This window comes from Eleutherodactylus coqui, chromosome 1 (assembly GCF_035609145.1).
Source record: "Eleutherodactylus coqui strain aEleCoq1 chromosome 1, aEleCoq1.hap1, whole genome shotgun sequence".
Classification (NCBI taxonomy): Eukaryota; Metazoa; Chordata; class Amphibia; order Anura; family Eleutherodactylidae; genus Eleutherodactylus; species Eleutherodactylus coqui.
Window position 1 is genome coordinate 449,569,024 of NC_089837.1, and position 21,887 is coordinate 449,590,910.

The 21,887-nt window shown below is 44.1% G+C and overlaps 1 protein-coding gene across 1 annotated transcript in view; it reads left to right on the plus strand.

Moving 5' to 3' along the window:
* Positions 1-760: 760 nt before the first annotated feature.
* Positions 761-21,887, plus strand: part of LNX2 (ligand of numb-protein X 2) — a 130,789-nt gene continuing 109,662 nt past the window's right edge. Inside the window, exon 1 of the mRNA XM_066583245.1 lies at positions 761-881. The gene's annotated coding sequence lies outside the window, so the exon portion shown is untranslated. The remainder of the gene's footprint in view (positions 882-21,887) is intronic.

The following is a 21,887-nucleotide window of genomic DNA, read 5'->3' on the forward strand; positions in this document are numbered from 1 at the left end:
CAGCCCGGTGGAATATGTTTGCACCTCAGAAATACCAGTGCATGCATCTTTTATGTCCCTTCCCCCACCAGTAATGTCATGGTCATGCATGGCCGCGTATACATCCACAGGGAAATCAGGTTCATTCTAAAGCTTGGTGCCAGATTTGAAACTATTTATTTATTATACTGGTGGTTGAAACAACGTTTTCACTGCAGCAATGGATTGTGCACATTGTAACATTTATGTGTCTATTTATTTCTCAGGTTGACACAAATAATCTTTCCTCTACTTGGAAGGAAAAGCAATTCATGAAAATCAAATGCAATGTTCCTTATTTTTTTCTTTGCCAGTTTTACTTCTTTGATTGTAAAGCGCTGCGGAATATGTTGATGCTATAGAGAAAAATAACGATAATTGTTATTTAATACTGAAATGTGTAGCCAGTAAATTAATTTATTATAAGAAGATGTTCTATTAATGGATGCAATAAAAATGCCCAAGCATATCCCAACTCCAGAGAAGTAGGTACTCTGAGCCCTAACCTGTCACTTGCTCTTACCAGGCTACAGCAACTGCATGAGCAATCTCATACTCCCTTTGCAAAGCCTATTGGTCCAGCACAGCTGTCAATTAAGGACACGACTGGCTTTCTATACTAGGATGGGGTGGGCTTCTAGGTTTCCTGGGTAACCATAGTCTGGGTTGAGCTGCAGCGGAGCCTTGGCAGGAGTGTGTCAGCAGCAGCAATAGGCGAAGAAGGAGAAGGGAGGGGGGTACTGTGACCGTCACCTCTCCCACTCAGGCATATTGGGCGATCAGGACTGTCCTGTGTTGCTAACATATCTATGTGCTCTTGGTACAACACTGGCTTGTTGCCTAGGAGGATATCACAGACAGGGGTGAGTTAACTTCTTTATTTCTAAATGGGGGGGGAGGAAATGGGTAAGGGGGTCTATAGCTCATTGATGCATGAAGTGTGGGGGTGTGTATTATGATGTCTGACATTGGGCAGGGCTGCCCACTTACTGTCAGATAGACCTTCCACTCATAGAGCTTCCTTTGTTTTGCACACATCTACAAATTATGCCTAATTATTAATGTCCATTCTTCGCTATTGACTTTTACCGGACTGAGTGAACTTTCATTGGGTGACGAGTGGAAATTATATTCTGTGATAAGGTTTCCTTGGTGCAGTGGGAAAGTTGAGTATTGCAATGGAAAAGCTGTGCAGAGCTAGCCTAGTATAAAGCATTGTCTATGGGAAGATGTATGTGAAATTATGAATTGGAACAAAACCTGCAACATATGCAAAATGCATCATTTTGCACCCCCTTGAGATGCGTGTGCAGTACCGCTGAGCATGTAATGTATTCCTCTTGCAAAGTACCCAGCTGATTGCACATGATGGACATAACCGACATGTAGCCAGGCTGGGACACACACAGCAATTTACGATTCCCATCAAGACAGGAACCCTTGGAATACTTCATTTAGTAACAGAGCTGTCTGTGCCTCTTGCCAGTATTCAGGAATCAGTCATGCCTAATTGAATTCTTTTGTTGTGGTCTCCTAGCAGTATCGCCAGCGTCCCTTTTGATGCAATAGGTACCTGCAACTCATTGCTTGCTCTGCTAGCATCACCCAACGTTGTAAACGACATGATTAACAAGTGATAATTACGCGTAGTAATACAGATGTGTTGGGAACATTCTGTTGGCAGCACAGATAGGACTTGGTTGTCTCATCTCAAGCCTCTTCTCATAGGGCGCCCTGCAGTATGTTGCACAGATGGGATTAAATCCATGTCCCATGTGCGAAAATCAAGGAAAGGATCCACTTTCTCCACTCAGTATATTTGCTGTAAGATGAGATGCGGCAGCTGTTGAACTTTGGGTGCTGGTAAGTTACTTGCAGCATTGATTACAGAGGTGTATACCCTGCTGCAGATCAGAGGAAGCTTGCTGCCAAAATATATCCGTGTTATGGAAACATTTACCTTGGCTGACTCCAGGGCTGGAGGAAAAACTTTGAATGCTGCATTGCTCTATACACAGAAAGCAACGCCATGATTAGAATTCTAGTTACATATATGAAGTTACGCTATTGACAATATTATCCCCTTCTTGACCACCTCACGTAAATATACGGCAGCCAGCAGTTTGCTGAGCTGCCGTATATTTATGGTCCTCCTTTTCTTAGCATTAGCTTGCTTTCAGCTTCAAGGGAGTCCTAGCTATGGCTGTAAATAACAGCTTCTGATCCAGATGCCAACATCAGGACCTGATTGGATCAGGTATTGATAAGGGCACCTGGATCAGAATCTGTTAGTTTAACTCATCTCATGCTGCAGGAATGCTGTCACAGTAAGTAATCTTGGGACTTGTTCCCACTGTTACTTACTGTGACGGTTGATCTCTCCTGCAGCATGAACCCTTGAAGGAAGAAGCGCTGCTTCCTCATTCAGGTGGTTTGCAGAGAATCCCAGTGATGTCATTAATGACATCACAGGGATTCCTTCTCTATACCAGGTCTTGCAGGCATGCGGAGAAGACGTGATTTGCATCTTGTCTACATGTCAGTGACTGTAGATCACTGCTGACAATGGTCTAAAGGACTATTACCATTAGATCACTGTTAATTGTGGTCGGTATGTGGGGACAGCAGGGAACACGTATAACGTGTTCCCCGCTAACTCCTGACCCCATAGTAATAAAAACCTAAAATATATACAAAAAATATCAAAACTGTAAATAAAAGGGAAAAAGATTTAAAATGTTATATTTAAAATAAAAAGCTGCCCTCATCCTGAAAAAAAAAAGCGCATCTCTCCAATCTCACATAGTAAAGATATTTCTGTACATAGATGTTATCATCCATATACAGAGGCTGCGGTTAAAGCTAAGAAAGATACAAACAGGTTTTTTTTTGTTTTCGGCACTATTGTAATGACATATATTATATATTGTACACATATGTGATGTCATTATATACAGGAAAAGTAGAGGATTCATTTTTTAGGTAAATATTTATGATTGAACAAACTACATTAGGGCTGGACACCCACTTGCTATACGATATCCTTGCGATGTAAGAGCGAGTGAAAATGCATGATAATGAAATCAATGATTTTCAATGGTTTCATTCTCATTTGCAATGTTTTCAATGTAATCTCGCATCGCAAAGGAGAATGGGCGATATTGCCCATTGCTTCCAATGGGGCCAGGGCCGCAGCGCTGGCCCCATTGAAAATATTGGGAGAACATTGTGCTCCCCTGACACAGCTGTGACAGCTATGGCAGGGGATTCCTTCACCCCCGCGGGGATGAAGGAATCCTCTGCCACAGCTGTGGCAGAAGCCTGTGATGCTATCCCATTTTGTTCAATGAAAGCAGTGAGTTTGCAGCGATGATTTTTCGGGGAAGGGCTTGAAATATAAGCTCTTCCCTGAAAAATCATAGCAAGCTGTAAAAAAAAGTAAAAAAAAAAAAAAAAAGATTAACTCACCTAGAAGAGCTGTCCGGCTCTTCTCTCCAGCCCGGGCAGTCTTCTTTTCTGTTCTGGAAGCCGGGGTTTGCAAAATCCCCGCCTCCAGAAAGCGCTGCCTCTGATTGGCTGAGCACTGTGGCCAATGAGTGGTAGTTTCCAGCCATCATTGAATGACAGCTGAGTACAGCCTCTGATTGGCTGAGCGCTCATCGTATAGCAAGTGGGTGTCCACCTAAAGCATAGTAAAACGAGCAAAAAAACTTTATTTCTTCCTATTTCTGACCATTCCCTCCTCCTCCCCTCCCCCCCCAAAAAAACAACCCCCACAATATTAAGTAATTTCACTCCAATTTTAAATAGGGAAGCTCATGTCTCGCAAAAAAAAACAACATTCTGCAGTAGAATAAAAAAATCACCTTTAGGCTACCTTCACACCGGCGCTAAAATCGCACAAGATTTGTGAGTTGGAGATGCATAAATATGAACCCATTCTTTTAAATGGGGTCATACACATGAGCGATGTTTTCCTGCATGTATCTTTCTGTGTGCTCTCACATCGCAGCGCCAGCTGCATTGAAATCAATGGGAGAAACCCAGCAATCCTCTGCCACGGCTGTGACAGCTACGTCACAGCGATTCAAGGCTGTCTTGCCATAAAAACGCCTTGCATCCCTGGGTAATTCACATGGAGGGAAGCGCGATATATGGGGGCAGGATTCACGACCCCATATTGCGCTCTCCCGTGTGAAGTTAGCCTAATTGCACACTGGCGATTGCGATTTTGCTGCAAAAAAAATTGCGGCAAAATCTCATTTTTATTCTCTGCGATTTGATGCTTTTTTTGGAGAATAATCTCGCATCTCATTGCTGCTGAGCGCGATAAAATTGCGAGAATTTTTATCGCGAAAGTCAATGGGACTTTGTAATATTAAAATTGCATTGCAACGCGCGTTTGTAGCGTTGCAATGCGATAAAAAGAAACCTCCATAGGAATACATGGGAGATAAAAAAAATCGCACATTGCATAAAGATAAAGAAAGCCTCGATTTTTACCTTCTCAACATCCCATCAGTGAAAGCATCGCAGATGGAGATGAAACCATTGGAAATCATTGGTTTCCTATTCAGCAGGTGAAAATCATGCGATTTTCTTGCCCGTGTGAAACCACCCTTATGGGCTCTTGCTCAATTACATTGTTCTTGCACGTTTTTTTTTAACGCAGTATCGCCGCGATTTTTAATCGTGAAAGTTTGTTCTTTGTGATTTTTCTGTAATGTTTATAAGATTAGAAAGTCCCACTGATATTCGCGTCAAAAAAATGCGGCATATTGCGTGAAAAAAACGAGCAACAAAAACGCAAGTGTGCAAGAGCCCTGAGAATACAGCATTCCAAAAGGTGAAATTGTGCTCTTGGCACAAAGGCCCAAAACATTTCTGGTCAGGAAGGAGTAGAACTGCGCAACTTCTAATAACCATTTACCGTAATTTAAAATATTACCGCACTTACTAATGCTACGGTATGTGCTATAAAACTGTACGCTGCAGTAAAGGACATGATAGTCATGTGACTTCCTCATCCATAGTGTTGCTGTATGCGTATGTACATACATATCTGTATGTATGACTGGTTATATGTATGTACGGAACACTCTGAACACAGCTAGCTCTATTCCTTTTACTTGTCCTATGACAGTGTCTTAAGGCCCAATGTCCACGGGCGGAATTGATGTGTGGAACTTGGAGATCCGCAAGTCAAGCCACCCATAGGGATGCATTAGCATCTGCAAACAATTTTAAGCATGCGGATGTGATTTTGTTTCCCGGCGCGCGGATCGCACGCGCAGGAATACATCGCAGCATGCTCCATTTTTCTGTGGATCCCACGGGATGGCTTCTGTTGAAGTCAGTGGAAGCCGTCCGAGCCGCAGCTGTCATTGTGGCTGTGCTGTGGATCTGCTAGAAAGCAGGAGAATTTTTTTTTTTAAATCGCACTGGGCATGCGTCCGGCACGTCCACCATGCTGAAGAAAGAAGATCCGGCTGTCAAGAAGTAGACCCACAGTGGATCTGGACAGGAAAGAAAATGTATTTTGTTGTCCATGTCTGCGGGCACAGCTGGATTCTGTGTGTGCAAGTGGGCATTGGGCCTTACTCGTCTTAGCTCAATGATACTTTTCTAAGTGGAAAAATGGGACTTTTGACCTTTAGGGTGCTTTCACACGGGCGAGAAAATCTGGATTTTCGCCTGCTGTGATAGTAAAAAAGCAGATCATAAAACTAATGATTTATCATGGTTTCCTTTCCATCTGCGATGTTTTCACTGATGCTGTGTTGAGAGGACAAAAAATCGTGGCTTGCTCTATCTTTTTGCGATGTGCTATTTTTTTTTTATCTCCCATGTATTCCCATGGAGGCTTCTTTTTATCGCATCGTAACACTACAAACACGTGTTGCGACTCGATGCGTTTTAACATTACAAAGTCCCATTGACTTATGCAATAAAAAGTTGCGCGATTTCATTGCGGGCAGCAGCGATGCGACGAGAGATTATTCTAAAAAAAAAAAAAGCATCGCTGCCACTCACAAATCGCAGTGATTAAAGATGCGACTTTCTCACGCCAAAATCACAATAGTCTGCGTGGTATTAGTCTTAGGGTGCATTTACACGTGGCGGAAATGCTGTGGTTTTCCCCCAACAGAAATGTTTACTATAAGGCCGGGCTCACACAACCGTTCGGTAAAATGCCGTGTAAAAATTGCAGCGTTTTACCAGGAGGGGTGAAGCTGCGTATCGCCACGTTTGTGATCGTGAATCTCACGCACGCTGTCATGCACTGGCTTTCCGGTTTCTTTTTAAACGTCTGTTGTCTCTTAGGAATGTTGCGTAAAAACGCCCCACATATACAATGTGAATGCGTATGTACAGCGTTTCCGTACGCACCCATAGGGAGCAATAGGGCTCCATCGCACGTAATACACAATAAAATAGAACATTCTGCACACTTTTTTACATGCGCATTATCTGTTATCTGAAATGCTCATGCAGGATCCAAAGGAAATCGGAGATCTCCACAGCTTCTTGCAGGGGTGGATTCAAGTGGTGTTTATGGCAACCTGCAGTCTGTGAATGGACTGCTGTGAAGTGCTGACAGGCATTGAAATAGTTCCCATGAGAACTACTGTATCGTCGAAGCTTCTGTAAGTGATGTCGATATTCTGGATCTGCATGTGTTGGAATTGCTTGCAGGCTTATTGCCAAAATCACTTTTCCTTATCTTTAATTTTGAACATGCTTCTTGCGTAGAACTGAAAGAAAAGTAGAAGACTAAGCACAGAAGAGAACTAAAGAGATTCAGATAAATGCATTCATTTGCCCATGACTGACAGGCCTGAGTATTTGGCATTACAGAACTGTCCGGTTCCATCAACGGAATTTTACTGCATTGGGGACCGGTGCGTAATACAGAATATATATTTGTTGGAAGCGGTGCCGTTTCTACTCATGTGATTAGGAGAAGTGGGTTGTGTGACACAGGAGGAGGTTATATTTTAGCAACTTAAGAGCTTTTTACACAGCTTGATAGTTGAGCAAGAAAGTTCCTAGTAATGTTTGTTTGTGCTCTCATCAAGCCATGTGAAAGTTGCACCAGGTCAGCCGATAAATAAGTAAATGTTTCTTTATTGGGTGATCGTATCTTTTGTGCTGCCGTAAAAATCATCACTGCCAGCAGCACATCTCCCCATGTGAAAGGGGGATGTGCTGCTGGCAATCATGAAACTGTATATGGGATGAACAACCTTGGTATAACACTTCATTGCCCGAACATTCTGAATCAGCCTGTGGGAAGTCCAGTTTGATAAGTGTCATTCTTGTTGATCGACGCACATCACTAGTAAGGTATCGGTGATACAAAAGAACACAATAGTAATAAAAGGAATCCATGTGTTGTCTGTGTATTTTACGGACAGCACACAGACCCATTATAACCAATCAGGCTATTCACACAGGCGTTTCTTCACACTAACTGATGGTCCATGTGGAAAAAAAATCATAGCACGTGCTATTCTGGTCCATATCACGAACTAGAATAAGACATGCAATGTCCGCTGCCCGCAGGTAACGGGGGTGCCCATGTGCTGTCCGATGCAAATTGCGCCCAAGAATCGGGTACAACTCACATAAACCCGTATGAAAGTGTCCAAAGAATGTTTAAATTGAGGGTAAGAATAGTGTAGTCTACAGCGCTATTCTTGCTGTTAAAAAAACCCAGAATTCCCTTGAAAACCTGGCACAATATATTAGAAGACAGTGGGAACCAATGTGCCCACTCTTACCTTCATTTAAAATGACTTAAAAGGGTATTCCCATCTCAGCTTTTGATAACCCTGATGGGAAAACGCTGCCATTGTTACCAGCCACCCCGACGCAGCCTACAGAAGGAGATGAGCGCTTGACCCAGTGCTGTTTCCATAGTTCTCATTGAAGTGAATGGAAACTACGTAAGCAGAACTTGGCTTTTTCTGACAGGTGGTTGGAACAGAGCTCCGGGTTTTCCCATCTCAGCCATTAAAAGCCAAGATGGGAATTCCCCTTTAAGGACTCCAACTTCTCATACTACAAAAATGACACATTCTTGCTTCATCCAGTAAAAAAAGTATACATTAAATGTTAATGATTTGTTCACATGGGAGTCTAGGAGGGTAACGGATGGCATCAGTCAGATGTACAGTATATACACTTTCTTTCTTTCTCGCACCACACATTTTGGAATAGGTCAGGTTGAGGGAGGACCCATCTGTACTTGTAATTGAACAAAAGCCATGACAGTAACGTGAACGGCGGTTAACTAATGCAGAAGACTTATTTAATAAAAACAGGAATTCATTTCTATATTACATCATAATATACAAATATATTACCTCTTTTACTGGAGAACTTTACAGAAATCTTGACATACAATAATGACATATTAAAGGGTTTTATGACTAGAGATGAGCGAGCGTACTCGGAAAAGCACTACTCGCTCGAGTAATTTGCTTTATCCGAGTATCGCTGTGCTCGTCCCTGAAGATTCGGGTGCCGGCACGGAGCGGGGAGCTGCAGGGGAGAGCGGGGAGGAACGGAGGTAAGATCTTTCTCTCCCTCTCTCCCGCCCGCTCTGCCCCGCTCTCCGCTGCGACTCACCTGTCAGCCGCAGCGGCACCCGAATCTTCAGGGACGAGCACAGCGATACTCGGATAAAGCAAATTACTCGAGCGAGTAGTGCTTTTCCGAGTACGCTCGCTCATCTCTATTTATGACCCTTTTATATATCATTAGAATGTGTTTTTTTAACTATCCAGAGGACAGAAAAAAAACAGTACTCACCTTTTAACATTCCTAAAGCTCCGGTGCTGCCACCGCTCTGGTTCAACCCCTATCTCTTTCCCAGGAGCTCCTGTACTGGTCACATGACATCTATCGTTCATGTAACTGTTGCAACCAATCACTGACCTAAACGATCAGTCAGGTGCTAGTCACACACTTGTCCGCTAAGGCCAGCGATTGGTTAGAGCGGTCATGATTAATGATACCTTTAGCAGCAATAAAGTGGCAGCATCAGTGGTGTAATAAGCAAAAAAGAGGTTTATTGCTCCATAAAAATGGCAACGTTTCGACTAGGTGAGTCTTTATCAAGCCTGACTTGATAAAGACTCACCTAGTCGAAACGTCTCCATTTTTATGGAGCAATAAACCTCTTTTTTGCTTATTACACCACTGATGCTGCCACTTTATTGCTGCTAACGGAACATACCTGGGGCTGAAGGTCCACAGCCCCACAGGTGGCATTTTTCCTCACTGGAACCTCTGCATGTGCTGTGCATTACTAAGGAGTGCTGCAGGACTTTCTCTATACGATATTGATAATAAATGATACCTGACTGCTGCAGGAGCTTCCTAGATAGGTCTGAGGGGGATTCAGACTGGTGGCGCTGGAGCGATGGGAATTTAAGGGATTCTAGGGCATTATAGGGACAACTTTCCCACATGAGGTATCATTATTGAGATGGCTTCACTATGTTGTTAGGGTGAACACTAGGGTAAGTGTCATTGAGGGCCCAGTAGAACCAAATGGTTATTTGTTCTGTATCACTCTGCTGAGGCCTCTGTCAGACCGTTTTATTCTTCCTTTTATAGATACAATAGGAAATTTTAGGAAATTATAGTACCAGTGTTTCTGGTGGCTATGCACCACACAGCTGTCCTACATGGTACATCCATTATGATCCCCACACATCACACACACAGCTCCTCTACATCCATCCTGATTCACACTCATCACACACACAGCTGTGGTATAGATCCATGCTGATTTCCAGACATCACCAGCTCAGCAGACTCATATACAGTGATCAGCCCCTGGTCATGTGATCCCTGACTCCACCCACACAGGTGATCACATGATAATGACATCATCACCAGTCCTGGTAGTAGCTGCTGTTGGATTATCCAGTATACAGTACTTTCTACTAAACTGCACAATGGCTCCTCCCACAGCAGTGACGTCCCTGCAGGTCCTTTAGCCCACTGGATCTCTTTTACCAAACTACACAATGGCTCCTCCCACTGGGTGGCGGTAGTTCAGTGTCTTCTTTCAGGAGAGTTGTGTCTGAGATAATAATGGCTTAGTTGTATTCTCATTTTGTTATTTTTGTCCTCCCCTTCCAAGAGCCCTAACTGTGTTGTTTTTCTGTTGGTCAGGCTCTGTGTTTTATATATGTTGTAGGACCTGTGATGAGGTCACCAGGGGCGGAACATGAGAAGCACCCACACACATACATACATATAACGGCCATGTGGTTGTTAGTAGTTTGCTTAAATGCAGCGCATGGGCTCTTCCATACTGGCGATAGATTTTCCTTCAATGCGAGAGGGATTAAAAACACATCATTTTAAAAACAGTGATTTTCAATGGTTTTATTCTCATTTGCAATGTTTTCACTCACTCCAAGTTGCGATTAAAAAAATCTGCGGTATCGCCCATTGTTTTCAATGGGGCCGGCTCCATTGAAATCAATGGAATAAGATTGCAAAAGAGCTTTGGAATCCCCCATAGTGAGGAAAAAGAGGGGGTCCGAGCTACAGGGGATCTCTTACATATCTCCTCATATTTGGAGAGATAGGGGGTGGGGCTAGAGGGTTTTCCCAGGGCTTCCCTGAGAGCGGGCGAGGGGCTAGGCTGCAGCTCCCTCTAGCCCCACCTCCACTCTCGGGGAAGCCCTGGGAAAGCCCTCTAGCCCTACCTCCAATCTCTCCAAATATGGGGAGATATGTAAGAGATCCCCGTGATTGGCGTCTGCACGGATGATATGCTGTAATACGTGGGCATTGAAAGGCATGAACTTTTACCAGTTCGCTCAGACATGCGGGTAGGAATTGCGGATTCCACAAGTGGAAGAAAGATCCCAGCATTCTCTATTTTAGCGCAGATTTTGTGTGGACAGCCTCCATTGAAGTTAATGGAAGCAAGTGTTACGTAGCCCATATGTGATTAACATTGCGTATGAGCAGCAGAAATGCTCGCTACTTCATAGGAAAATAGAAATACCAGAATGCTGTCTGGAGAGGAGCGAGAGAGTGATCTTCTGCGTGGACAATACTCTGTGCATTGCGTACATCTGCGTGGAAAAACGATCCTATTTGCGATCTTCCATGATCATTCGCAATTACTTTCAGCGATGTATCGCAGGTCTTCCTCTGTGGAAATCCGCATGCAGAATCCGACCCGTTCTTGTGAGCCTAACTTATTACACTGAATGGACTTTTCTGTTACATATCTCCCATTTACTGCATGCATAAAGTATTGTATGTATATTGTTGCTTTGTATGCGTAGTCACATCCACAACAGGCAGTCTATCAATGTCTATGCTATGTCAGTGGCAGACGTACAGTAGGCAGAATATGGCTTCTGTTCAAGACCAGTATGTAAGCTTCTTCCGTACCAATAATCAAAAGTGAGGTGACTATTTTGATGCTGGATCTTAAGATGAGGTGTCTGTACACCCTACATATACTGTATGATATGTTTGCAGCTTTACCATTCACTGATTTAAGCTTATGCATATAGCTATGACAATGTTGGTCATTTAGCTCTCTATGCTATTACAATACATAACAGCTCTTGGGACATTTGGAGACCCCTGGTCTTGTTTTACATTACAACCTAAATTGCTGATTTTATGCTGTATATTAGATTGCTGTCATCATACATACTATACTTCACTGTAGTTCTGATTCACCAGTTCTAAAGCCCCATTTACATTGCAACAATTATCACTCAAAACTCGTTAAACGATGGCGTATGAGTGATAATTGTTGTGTGTAGATGCTATCATCTTGCACTTTTCGTCTGAATGATGATTTTTAGGTGAGCTTAAAAACCATAATTCAGACCGCGGGCTGTTATCTCCACAGGAGCAGGAGATAACATTGTTTTCTCTTAGCAACCTGTACAAGAACAATGGAGCGAATTGCGGGGCTCAGACCACCTGCTGAGTTCTGCAAGCAGCTCCAGGAGGCTCATTTGCACGCAAATGAAGCTGATAAAGTACTAATAGGCATTAGTGCCCAATTAGTACTTTATGCAAAATGATCGCTAAAACTTTCAATCTTTCAATCGTTTGTAAAATTATCTTTGCATGTATATGGGGCTTAATACACACAGGCAGTTTTCCTGTTACACATATATGTTATTTACTTAAGGGGAACCTGTCACCACCATCTCACCTATAAAAACGACTTTACTGGCTGGCAGGGGATGCAAAATCAATCACTTCTAATGCTCTCTCTTTTTCTAATGAGCCCATGTACCACCGCAATTAGGTTCCAAACTTATTTAGGGCTATATGCAAATCAGGAGAGAAGAGTCAACTGACTGAGAAGAGTCATGCCGAGTCCTGAGCTGCCAAGCTAACCTCGCCCCCTTTACCTGGATAGACCAGACTTTCTGTGTATTAAGGGATGCAACAAGCTGTCTATCTACAGAAAGTGGACTAGGTTAACTTGGAAGCTCATGAATCAGCATAACTCTTCTCTGCTCATTTGCATATATCATCAGACAATGTTGGAACCTAATTGCGATTTTACATGGGCTCATTAGGAAAAGAGAGGACATAAAAAGGGACTGATTTTTCAGTACTTGCTGGACAGTAAAGTAAGTTTCTGCGGTAAGATGGTGGTGACAGTTCCCTTTAATTACATTATATGTATATTGTGGTGTATTGTGCTGTTTTGTTCCATTTTTAACTGTTACAGTTTGTGACCGCAGACTCCCCTTTACCTGTCCTGCCTGCTATGGCACGCACTCACTGCTTATCTCTGCAGACATCCTCCACTGGCATCTGTACTGGCGTTGTAAGCGGCCTGGGGTGCATACATGTGCGGCCATGCTCTTAAAGGGCCAGTGTGCTTCAGCCTAAGTGTTCCCCCATAATAATCTGTGACCTCTTGGTATATCAGGCATCCTCCACCCTGTGGAGGGTGCCTGCTTATTAAGAGCCCTTTGGTCTGCTCAAAGTGCTTGCATATTCTGTTCTTGGTTACTGACTTTGGCTTGGCTATTATGACTACATTCCCATTTCTGCTCCTGATATTGGCTTCTCATTCTGATTGCACTACTGTCTACTGCCTGACCTCTGGCCTGATCTACCTTGCTGAACCTCTTTTCCATGACCTGACCTTTGGCTTGTTCTCTGTGCTTAAGTGTGTCCTCTGCCCTGACCTGGATAGTCCGACTATGGCCTTGCTCACACCCTCAGGTACCATGCCTAGGACTTAAAGGGGTTGTCTCGCGGCAGCAAGTGGGGTTATACACTTCTGTATGGCCATATTAATGCACTTTGTAATATACATCGTGCATTAAATATGAGCCATACAGAAGTTATTCACTTACCTGCTCCGTTGCTAGCGTCCCCGTTGCCATGGTTCCGTCTAACTTCGGTGTCTTCTTGCTTTTTTAGACGCGCTTGCGCAGATGCATCTTCTTCCTTCGGCTGGTCTTGGAAGCATCGGCGTTTTGGCTCCGCCCCCTTTTCGCATCATCGTGTAGCTCCGCCCCCGTCATGTGCCGATTCCAGCCAATCAGGAGGCTGGAACCGGCACACGTCATGGGGCGGAGCTACACGATGATGCGTACAAGGGGGCGGAGCCAAAACGCCGATGCTTCCAAGACCAGCCGAAGGAAGAAGATGCATCTGCGCAAGCGCGTCTAAAAAAGCAAGAAGACACCGAAGTTAGACGGAACCATGGCAACGGGGACGCTAGCAACGGAGCAGGTAAGTGAATAACTTCTGTATGGCTCATATTTAATGCACGATGTATATTACAAAGTGCATTAATATGGCCATACAGAAGTGTATAGACCCACTTGCTTTCGCGAGACAACCCCTTTAAGTAGCGTTAGCTGCCTCGTTACTGGGACCACTTCCTGAATATTGGCCTGGGGGCTCTGCAGCGAAGCCCACATCCTGATTGGTGGGGTTAAAGGCTTAAGAATGGGGTACCTCGGGTGTTGCCTCAGGATCTGGCCCAAAGTCAAACCAGTCTGTGGCTTAGTGGATCCATGTCCCCTGATCATGATAATATCCCATAGGACATTGCCTGCCCGACCCTGTCCGATCAACTACTGATGATCTATCCACATGATAGGTCATCAATAGCATTTTTCCCAGAAGACTCCTTTAAGGGTCCCATTTCTTCTTTATTACCTGGAAATTCTACATTTTACCTGAAATTGCTGTTTTGTTAATGATCTCTCAGTGACTGCTTTAACAAATGCTTATTGTATCTCTTTTAAATGATGCGACTCCTGTTATTGTTCTCTTGTGGGCTCTTGGAGGACACACCAGCTTCAATAAGCACATTTCATGTTTCCTCCATAGACTAGATACGCAGTACAATACATGGATATGACCAGTTGCTGACAATTGCCCTATGTAATATTTGACAATATGATGGGTAATGTAACTGTGGCCTCAGTTCTTCCACTCATTGTGTAAAGTACCCTCCTGGGAACCACATGCATTTCTTTCCCTAGCAACAAAAAGCTTCCGCCACTAAGACCAGAACCGCTGCAATCTGGGACATCTCCTTGTCAATTCACACACCTTCTGAGTGCTGATACCAAGGGGGGGCTTTGTCGGAGCGAGAGAACAGCTGCACAGATCCTGTAACCCAAGCATTTTTTTTCTTTACACATTTCTTCTACATCTCCCACGATATTATGTGTTGGAGATGCTGCAACTGAGTCACTTCTATATTTGCCTTCCTTCAATTTGTAGAGTGTAGAATGTATCGAGATTGCAACAAATTCTTTTACAATGTTAAAGGGACTGGTCAGTTTATTAGAGACACCCATCTGGTAGCAGGTTGGACCTCCTTTGGCCTTCAGAACCGCAGCAATTCATTGGGACATAGATTCCACTGAGTGTTGAAATTATTTTGCAGGAATACTGGCCCATGTGGACAGGCAGCTTCTTGTAGTTGCCACAAATTAGATGGTGGTGCTGACATGTCCGGAACAGCTGATAGGGAGCGTTCATCGTTCCATGCTGCTTGTGAGAAAATTCTGATCTCCCGTCAGCATGGTGCCACAAAGGGTTCATCTAACCAGCAGATGTTTTTCCACTCCTCAGTGATAGAATTTTTACACCCTTGTGTCCACTGGAGTCTTGCTATTCCTTTTCTCTTAGGGCTAATGCCCATGGCTGAATTTGTAGTCAATGGAAGCCGGCTGTCAAGCTATACTTCCACCGTGAGCACAGCGGAAGTATCGTGTGATCACGCGTTCCCGCCCACCGACGGCCACGTCATCCCGCACTACTGGCGCGTCACCGCTGCACTGTGCATATGCGCCAGATCACCAGGCGGGACTCGTACAGCAGATCCGGGAGGTGAGTATGGGGTCTTTGGGGGGCGCCGTGATGAACTCCGCTGCGATATAACACTGGCAAAGTCCGTCACAGCATGGGCATAAGGCCTTAGACACTGGTCACCTGCTGTTATAGCCCAGCTGTGCTAAGGAATGACAAGTTGTGCATTCAGACATTAGTTGGGGCACCAATGTTGTATTTGGCTGCAGTTTGCTTGACTGTTCCCTGCCTACTTGGCAAAACAGTTCTTTACATCCTCCTCTGACCCCTTTCATCTCCAAGTTGTTTACATTCACACGATCCTCTTTTGCTAAATGTTTTTTTTTCAATCACACCATTCTTTGCATCCTGGACCCAGCTAGTGTAGCACCGATGGCCAGGTTTCGTTGAAAGTAGCTCAGATCTCTGGATCACTGAGACTGATCCACGGAAAACTTTCTTGCTTACTTTTATGCTGCACTCCTAGGTCACGTCGAATTTCTATACAGGCAAGTTGCAATAGAGATAGTGCAGCTGTCTCTAATAAAGTGGCCATTCATTGTATAGGTTTTACTAATTTAAGACAGCCTTTACATGGTCGAGCCTGAAAAAAAACTCAGACCGATATCGAGCTTGTAAAATTGTGATTTATTTATTTATTTATTTTTTCTATATGAGTGCGATACGACCTCTGGGTATTGCAGCGCTGACAGTGGGGGTGTCCAATCAGCTGATCGGCCAGGATCCCAAGCGGCTGACACCAGCTGATCAACTATTGATGACCTGTCCTGAGGATAAGTCATTAAGAATATTTGCATGGAAAACCCCTTTAAACTGTGCCTTATGCCGCTTTCCTATAGTCATCTTTCTCATGTCTAAGGTGTACAGACCAGACACAGGTCTGAAATGCATAAGCCTAGTGCGTATCTTTCCCCTCATATGAATTTTCACATCCTTATTGGATACGTCATTCTTTTTAATGAAATATTTCTAATTTTCAGCCTTTTGGATGTCAGACCCTATTTTTTTTTGCCTGCTGCCTTTATTCATATCCTGTACTTTGGCTGGAAGCCTCACAATCAGCTGATTTGCCAAGCAGAACCCCATGGTGCCTTCTCATATAGCTGTAGTGGACTGGCACAAAGCCACAACACTGCCACTCTGCAGAAACATGCTGCGGTATCTTTTACATGTGATCGCAGTCGTTATGCGTGTCAGTGGAGTGTACCCGGTCATTGAGCCTACTTTGGACACTTTAATCTCACAAATGGGTTTATTTTTTATTAGGTTTAGATAAGCTTCACAAAAATGTTCTGCATCCTCCACCTGGGATTCTCTAGTTTCCTCTATACACAGAAAGAGATGTTCAGCATATAGTAGTCAGTGCTTCAAGATCCAGACATTGGATGGCATGACCACTTACTGCCAGCCCCGTAATCAGTTGGGCAGACCACCACAAGAAAGTGAGATTCACTGTGTTAAAAGGGATGTCCTCTTCTTAACCACTGATGACCTATCCTGAGAATGGGTCATGAATAGCTGATCAGCGGGAATCTGCCACTTGAGCTGTTGACCGGCCCCGTCAGTGTGTACGGAGCCAGAAGGTGACAGCTCTATGCATATTGCTGTGGCCTAGGATGGTATTGCAGTCACTGTTCCCATTTATACTCCACTGACAGCAGGGAGAACTGGAAAGACTTAGGCCTCATGCACGCGGCCCATCCGTGGGTGGATGCCCGCTCCGGATTCCGCAGCAAAAATCCACCCATGTGCATTAGGCCTGGCTGCAATCACAGGTGGCGTATTTCCTTAGCAAAAAAATCCACTGTAGAAATTTCCATCATGTATTCGTATAGGTGGAAAAAAATCTGCAACATGTACATTGTGTGAACTTCCAACCATAACTCTGTCCTGTTTGAAACCTGCACTGAAATCAACAACACAGATCTGCAACAAATACATCACAAAACCTGCTGCAGTAACGTTGCAGCAAAAAAAAATACAATTTAGTTTTTTAACATATTTTTATAATACGTGAATCCAGCCTTAAAAGTTCTGATGTAGTTTTTAAAGGGAACCTGTCACAGGGGTCATGCTACTCGAATCATGGGCATTATAAACCTGGGAAAAGTATGTATAGTGAGTCCATGTATACTCTGCGGCATTTCAGGATAAGAATACTTTGAAGATGTTGTCCAAATGGAATTCCGAGTCATGGGGACAGCGCTATGTGGCCGCTTGCCACTTGCATCATCTTGAGTGATAGCTCTCTCCTTGTATATGTAAAGGGAGAAAGCTGTCACTCTAGATGATCTGGGCGAGGAGAAGCTGTTGCGGCGCCACCCTATGACTCTGGACTCCCTATCTGTGTATAGGGAAAGTGCTGTCACTCTAGATGATCTGGGGAAGGAGAGTCTGTTGCGGTGCCACCCCATGACCAGGAACTCCTTGTCTGTGTATAGGGAGAGTGCTGTCACTCTAGATGATCTAAGCAAGAAGAGGCTGTTGTGGCGCCACCCTATGACTCGGAATTCCCTGTCTGTGTATAGAGAGAGTGCTGTCACTCCAGATGATCTAAGCAAGTAGAGGCTGTTGCGGCTCCACCCTATGACTCGGGACTCCCTGTCTGTGTATAGGGAGAGTGCTGTCACTCTAGATGATCTGGTCGAGGAGAAGCTGTTGCGGCGCCACCCTATGACTCTGGACTCGCTATCTGTGTATAGGGAAAGTGCTGTCACTCTAGATGATCTGGGGAAGGAGAGTCTGTTGTGGTGCCACCCCATGACCAGGAACTCCTTGTCTGTGTATAGGGAGAGTGCTATCACTCCAGATGATCTAAGCAAGGAGAGGCTGTTGCGGCTCCACCCTATGACTCGGGACTCCCTGTCTATGTATAGACAGAGTGCTATCACTCTATATGATCTAAGCAAGGAGAGGCTGTTGCAGAGCCACCCTATGACTCGGGACTCCCTGTCTGTATATAGGGAGAGTGCTGTCACTCCAGATGATCTGGTCGAGGAGAGGCTGTTGCGGCGCCACCCCATGGGCGCACTGTACATACTTGTCCTAGGTTCATGCTGCATAGTTCTGCTGCATGAACCTGGTGACTGGTTTCCTTTAATAGTAGGTGGAAATGAATTTTACATTGTATTCATTATACATTTCTAGAGTTCTACACAGTTTAACCTGGTTTTGCTTGAAAAAAGCAAATTTGCATCTGTTTTCGACTCTCATTACTGGCCTGGCGTATATACAGGGGCACAGCATATAAATTTCGCCTGCTTTTTCCCTAGAGACATTTCCCAAATGTAGGCAAGAACTGCATGTTGTAAGTAATGATCAGATGTCTATACGCCGTGCCGAGAAAAGTATGTTAATATTTTGTATGTGTGCCGCAGCAGAAACAGAAAAAAATGTAAAAATACCCCAATAGGATAACAGTTAAAGGAGATGTCCCGCGCCGAAACGGGTTTTTTTTTTTTTAAACCCCCCCCCCCCGTTCGGCGCGAGACAACCCCGATGCAGGGGTTAAAAAAACAAACAGCACAGCGCTTACCTGAATCCCGGCGGTCCGGCGTCTTCATACTCACCTGCTGAAGATGGCCGCCGGGATCCTCTGTCTTCATGGACCGCAGGGCTTCTGTGCGGTCCATTGCCGATTCCAGCCTCCTGATTGGCTGGAATCGGCACGTGACGGGGCGGAGCTACACGGAGCTACACGGAGCCCCATAGAGAAGAGGAGAAGACCCGGACTGCGCAAGCGCGGCTAATTTGGCCATCGGAGGGCGAAAATTAGTCGGCACCATGGAGACGAGGACGCCAGCAACGGAGCAGGTAAGTATAAAACTTTTTATAACTTCTGTATGGCTCATAATTAATGCACAATGTACATTACAAAGTGCATTAATATGGCCATACAGAAGTGTATAGACCCACTTGCTGCCTCGGGACATCTCCTTTAAACGTTTTTTTACAACCACTCTGTTTTACGAAAAGGAGGAAAACATCGCCACATCTTCGCCCATCTTTGCCCCATCCTTTATATTACCGATCTTGTACATGTAATTCTACCTAAAACATTATCCGTTAATCTTTTTTTCCAACCGCACGAATGAACATTTTGTACCTTTCAATATCCAATCTCCGCAGTAAGCTTTGCACGCCGGGGCGCTAGTCATGGTTATCCTGCTATTTGAAGTCTGTTACCTTTCATGTTTTCCCAAGTGGAGAGTTCATTTTGCTCTTTTCCTGTATGTTAATGCCTGTCCCTGACCTGACAAGAAGCTCTGCTACAAAAATCTTAACCTATGATGCATTCAGTGTTATTTTCATCTGCAATTACACGGGTCCCAGGTACTGAATGCCCACAACCCTTACCCACTACCAACCTGGTCGAACATTTGTGCCAGGTTTAGTGCTACCTCCCCTTAACTCTTTTCTCCTGCAGTGAGATGGCCAGGAGTGCTTCTTTGAAGACAAAATTTATAAGAGGACAGAGCACCTTGGCTGGCCTTGGCTGTGTGCAACCAAGGCAGATGCCCAGGGTACCGACCGCCAACTTGTACACAGGGCACCAGTGATTTCAGCCTGAACGTAATCATCCACCCTTAGGTCCAACAGGCTGGACGATCTTCCTCCATGCGGCATGCAGAAGCGTTTTGTAGAGCTACATGAATCATCCTCCTTCCAGCTCCGTCTTCTCCACTCTGGTGGCATCAGAGGGGAGGAGACAGAGCCAGGAGGAGGATAGTGCATTTAGTTCCACTAGGCATTGCCGCACTGAGAAAGGGAGTATATTATGCAAGTAAGCCTTAACTTTGCAGCAAGGAAGGACTTCTGGGACACAGAAGGGGCACTATTGTATTGTTGGGCACAAAAGGGTGCACTATTGTATTGAGGGGCATAAAGGGGGCATGATTACATTGTAGGGAGCACAAAATGTTATAAATTTGGCTCTGGTGCTGTATTTATGTTTTGAGCTTGGTTGTGGTACTGTGTTTATGTTATGATATTATGTACAATACTATATTAATGTTATGAGTTTAGTTTTGATGCTGCATATATGTTATTGGCTTAGTTCTGGTACAATATTTATTCATTGTGCTTTTTTGGTGAGGGTATGCTACTATCTAACTGTTTTCTGCACAAGCAAAATACAGACAGATGTCTTATCAATGCAATGTATATGTAATTGTTTTCTTATGACGGGTGCACCAAAATAATCCAGCTATCTAAGTGAAGGCCACCCTTGCATAGCTCAAAGCAGCGTCGTGGCCTCTTCTTTCTCAGGATCGATGCGGATCCTAGTGGTCAACTTCTTCTTTTATGGCCTGAAGCAAGTACCAATTCGGTATTGAAACAAGATCGAGTTTAATAATAAAGGTTACTGGGATTGCTCATCTGATTTCTTGGAAGTTTGATGTCAGCAGCACTTATCCTCATTCTTCATGCTGTGACTGTTGATCCTGCCTTGGTGTGCTGCCCACCATCGAGCTAAGGTGCCACAGCTAACTTTACTGACATTTTATCCCAATGCCAGTGTCAAGTCTAATTGCACACCGGTATAAGATGAGCACATTACTCTCTCAGATCTGATTCTTAATCATAGCTCTTATAATCTACATAATCTAAGATGCCTTACTTTTGTCTGTATTAAGAATCCACTGTTGATGTCTCGGGCACAGCTCCTGTGCCAGTGCCAACTCCACTGCGTACTTTTATGACTCGGTACGGTAAGTACTTCCAATTGTGCCGTAAATGTGTAGTGTAGGACGGTGTTAATAAAGGAACAGCACTATAATTCAGAAAAATGGACCGATAAATAAGATGTTACAGCCTGTATTATCAGAAACTATGTCACACCTAGGAATTAACGGGAATTGCACTTCTGCTAATGATAAAATAGTACAAATATGTGGTTTCATTGTTTCCCTAAATGTAGGGCAGGTCTTTGTGGCCTCGGCATTGGACAGAGCAGGAAATCTGGCTGATTTAATTGATCGCATTTGTTTCCTAGAACAGCAGCTTAGCACGGGATGTATCTGGCGCTGATTTCTGTGAAATGTCTGACACGGCATTAGACTTGTAAACAAGCGCAGGCTGGGAGTATTTCCTATTGACGGCGCTCAGGGTAGTCACTGATTGATTGAGAGATGAGAACTCAGTTCAAACAGAATACGTGTGAACAGAATATGGATCAACGTTCTGCTCTGAAGGAGATGAAGTGGACAGAATTGTTTCAGGTGAATCCGGAGGAATTGCATCATCTGAACTTTATTCAGAAGTAGGCGATTATTATATCAAGAAGTTCATCTATTCATGTATAGTAGAGAATTAATTAGGGGCTGGGGACACTTTTTGCATGCATTTTCAGGTGACAATCATTTTTGCAATGCGGTTTTAGGAACATTTTCACAGTTTTCGCTTTTGCAGCTTCTACATATCACTGTATATAGCAAACTGCAGAATGACATTCACCAGCAAATCCATCAGAGAGCTTTTCTGATAACTCAGTCTTTATCACCGTTCTT